The sequence below is a fragment of the Cupressus sempervirens genome, chromosome 5, assembly GCF_028749045.1.
Source record: "Cupressus sempervirens isolate cs-2001-9-10 chromosome 5, ASM2874904v1, whole genome shotgun sequence".
NCBI classification, from domain to species: domain Eukaryota; kingdom Viridiplantae; phylum Streptophyta; class Pinopsida; order Cupressales; family Cupressaceae; genus Cupressus; species Cupressus sempervirens.
The window spans coordinates 1050950239-1050954784 of record NC_143122.1 but is presented as its reverse complement, the minus strand read 5'-3'; the positions used below and the strand labels follow the sequence as shown (position 1 = coordinate 1050954784).

Below are 4546 nucleotides of genomic sequence, written 5' to 3'. Positions count from 1 at the left end.
ACCATTTTGTCTCAACTTCTTTTTGTCAAGATTACATAAAAAGAAAAGACACACAAGATTTTGATATTCTGCAGGCAACATGTTGGCAAGCCAATAATAGTGCTGATGTTGTTTCATATGTTCTTGCAAATCTTGCTTATAGGTTTCATTTCAAATGCTCTGTCAATGACAAACACTTTTCTGTATATAAGCTATGATAGGGACCTTGAAATATATCAAAAAAATGATCTCTAAGTTGAAGTTCAAAGCTCAAAATTATCCATTGCACTGTTGTTAGAGACTTTAGCTTCAGATCCACAGTCTGTTTCATGGCGATAAAAGTTGTTCAACTGCTCCAAACTCATATTCTTTGTGGCCTCATCATCCTTCTCCAACATCCACATTAGATGCTCAAAAACAATAGTATCACATGGAATATTGAGAGCCCCCTTGTGGTTGAAGCCAAACTCCTCCTCTGCCTTCTCAAGAAATTTTCTAAACACTGGAAAATTCAAGTATCTCATGGGAATAATGAACCTCTTCAGCTCATTTCCCACATAGACAGCCAAGTAGCCCTCTGGAACATAAGTAGGAGAACCTTTTCTACTGCTCCATTGAGAGCCCCCATTAATGGATGTGGATGTTTCCTTGTGGGTATTGGCCAACTTGTGCCATTTCTTCACAACCTGCTGCAACTTCACAATCTGCCGGATTTTGTTTGCCTTGCTTGATCCACTCATTTTACAAGATCTATAGATAGTCAGATTTAAGGTCAGTGGAAACTTAGGATATGTTCTAACTTTGATGGGTGTGTAATACAAATAAAAATAAATTGACTCTATCAACACAAGGTCTTAGAAACCCTAACCCAGGAAAATTTCAAAAGAGTAAATGCTTAGCATAAATATTCTCCAGAGTCTAAAATTTCTCTACCCAATACCCACTAAGCTTGATTCTACATATATTCTATGCATATATCTAATGTAATGAAAATTATCCTAAAGAAACAATGGAAAGAAATTAGTAGAAGCATATACATTTTTCTCACTTTGGCTACATCATCCCATCTACCAGATGAAGCATATACATTTGCCAGCAGTGAATAGGCTCCTGCATGTTTTGGTTCCAACATGAAAATGCTTTCTGCTGCATGCTTTGCTAAATCCACATTTCCATGGACTTTGCAGGAACCAAGCAACACATTCCAGCTACCAATTTTGTGGGTGTGTAGTGAGTGAGCAACATCTCTGTATTGATCTTTGTTACTTGTTGAAAAAGGCTTGTATTCACTAGAAAAGGTTAATTTTTTGAAACTTACAGTTATTATTACTACTTAGCTTCTTATCATAGTGAAGTTGTTAGCATGAAATAGCACCAAGTATGTATGGCAGGCTCATAACACAATAGGATTCCTAGTACTGGGTTTGTTCTTCATTGTATCTGCATCACTATTGTTTTGCAATTGTATATATGTTTTTTGGTTGATAGATTTTTTATTTAAACAGAGTCTTGAGCATGGACAATGATGTTCAAGTTGTTGATACACCTTCTTCAAAAAAGGTGTTTTGGAAACCATGCATGGAGAGGAAGTTCTTAGACTTGCTGCATGAATAAGTCACCTTGGGTAGAAAAGGTGAGGGAGGATTCAAAAAAGAAGCATGGATAGCCATTGAATGGAAGTTCAATGCAGAGATGAGCATGAATTTGTCTAGGGAAAATTTCAAGAATAAGCTGAAAACTTGGAAAACAGGATATAGGATTATGAAAGAGCTAAAAAGTACTAGTGGATTTGTATGGAATGAGTCCACACAATCAATGGATGCCGATGACAATGTGTGGGAAAGCTGCTTAAGGTAACATGGCCTTTTAAATGTATCATTTTCTTTTAAAAACTTATTAAGATATCAATGATAGTCGTGAGTAATCCAATTTTTTGACAACATGCAGAGGAAAGAATTTAAAAATGCAAAAGTTTTTAAGAGTCATTCATTTCAATATTACAATGACTCGGTCGTGATTATGGGAAATGACATGGCTGATGGTGCCACAGCGACAACAACACAAGACACAGAAGAAGGGTACCATATGGATGAGTGTATTGGTCTTGAAGATGATTATGAGGACATTCGTACACCTAATCAGGCTGTTGCTGATTTGGATAATGAAGATATGAATATTCCTGTGTCGAATCAGTGTAGTGCAGCAAGTGGGAAACATGTTCGTGAAGCATCATCAAGCAAGAGACCAAAGAGGAAGAAGGCGAGTATGGCTAGTTCCATGGATGGGATGTCTCATTCAATTGATAAGCTAAATGACACCCTACTCAAGCCTCAATTTATCGAATTGGCTAAAGAGCGTAAGCTAAAAGATCTATAAGATGTCTATGTTGCACTAAAAGCCACCAATGAACTTAGTATTAGTAATTTGATTGCAGCATTTGACACCTTTGTGGGTGATCCTGATAAAGCCAAAGGGTTTTTAATAATGAACGAAGAGGAGAGAGCTGAATACGTTAGAATAAAGTTTTTACGAATTTAATGCCTTTATTGTTGTTCATATACTATTGAGGTTGGTTTTATAACTGTTAAATGTTACTAAATTTTGTGGGTTCCCATCCCGTTTGATGGATATGACCAAGGATTTTCAAAATTTTATCATCTATTTATTGAAAACTTTGGATCTAAATAGTCTTATTCACTTAATACTACATTATTAAGTTTTTGATTTGTTATCTTTATATGTGAATACAATTACTCGGATGTAGATTAGTCATAAATATATCATGAATTATATGATGACTGGTCTGAAGTTGTTTATCACTATTTATGATTGTTTATAGCACCCACCATTCTTAGCACCGAGACATGTGATTCAAGGCTTTTATTGTATTGTGATCCATGTCCCCACATGTGCATGTGGCATTAAGTTTTCAGCCCATCAGATTTATTTCACAAGTTTGATCTTCAAGTCATGTGGAAGAGTGGTACTCACTTGTTTCAATTTAATCTAATGCATTTTATCTAGAAATCATTTGGAAGAAGGGTGTTGTGTTTAAATTTTCTGTGTATTGAGCTTCCATGAAATATGCCGCAGTTGGAGGCTAGATCAATTTGATCTCAAGCTATTGTGCATCTATGTTCTTTGTTTTATAAAATTTCAATTTGTTCCTTCAAATTCTGAAATCTATAGGCAAAATATAACCAGTAGTCGGTTCAACACAACCATAGATCAAATTCATCTTAAAATCACGTGCAAGCATGGTGTTCTATTTGAGTTTCAGTCTATTGGACTTCATGAAGTTTTTCGTAGTTGAATCAAGTAAAGCTGAAATAAGTTAAGGTCATCTTAGCCACTTGATAAAGATTTTATCTTACTATTTATTACATAACATTTATGCATTCGTACGTAATAACAACATAAATCCTCCTTGCAACTGATTTCTTGAATGTTTATATGCTTGTTTGGCCTCTACACCAATTAAGACATGGTGCATTTTTTTTTGATATAGGATTCATGGATTCAAAAGTTGTGCCCATTTATAATTGCCCATGTGGTGCTGGGGCATACATATTAAAAGTGTTGCACACGAGCAAAAATCCTGGGCGCGTATTTTGGTGTTGTCCTGAGAGTAAAAAGGTTATTAATTATGACATGTTATGTATTGTATTTTTCAAACTAATGACATATAATATCTTTAGTATGAACTAATGACATGTAATATCTTTAATATTTTGTATTGCAGGGGAGCGGAGGTTGTGGACATTTCAAGTGGTTTGACTCTACCACTACTCATAATGAAAAAAACCAGTGAAAAATGTGTAAGACACGAGAGGTGGCCAGGGCTAACATTGGTTCAATGACAAAAGATGAAATGTATGATGAAATGTGTAAAATGTTTAAGGCACGAGAGGCTGAAATAATCTTTTTACACTACCTTCTATGCGTAATTATTGGCCTCTTATTCAGCCTTGTATTTTGGGCCCTTTTTCGACAATGAGCTTAATACAGATAGAACTTTATTACATGTTTTGTGTTGTCTTTTAACCTCTTACTCGGCCTTGTATATTGGAACCTTATGCGAGAACGATTAAACAAAGATAGAACTTTATTATATGTTTTATGAGTTAAGTTAAAAGAAAATTTGTAAATTTAATTTAGTTTCTAATTTAAATTTTGAAATTATTAGACTTTCTTTTCCAAAATTAACAATCTCAAGATAATTATATGAAAATTTGAAATATGAGAAATTATAAATAAAAAGTATTTTATGTTGTGTCAAAAATATCTGAAAAATACAAATAATATAAAGATGTTCAACAATTCTTATATATTCTAACTCATTTTAAATATTCTTTTGTTTAAATATTGTACAATATTTTTTATATTTGTTTCTTACTACTTAAATTGTTCTAGTTAAATTAAAAGATATTTTATATTTCACAAATGTTATATTATATTTATTTCTATTTTTTTGAACCTTACATTTTATATATTTGTATTATTAGAAGCATACTTGCGTTTTCTACTTTATATTAAATCTTACAATACAAAATTTACATAAAATTTG

The 4546-nt window shown here is 33.2% G+C and overlaps 1 pseudogene; it reads right to left on the bottom strand.

The window, feature by feature from the left end:
- Nucleotides 1–242: 242 nt before the first annotated feature.
- On the bottom strand, nucleotides 243–719 carry LOC149559553 (protein SMALL AUXIN UP-REGULATED RNA 12 pseudogene; annotated as a pseudogene).
- Nucleotides 720–4546: the final 3827 nt, after the last annotated feature.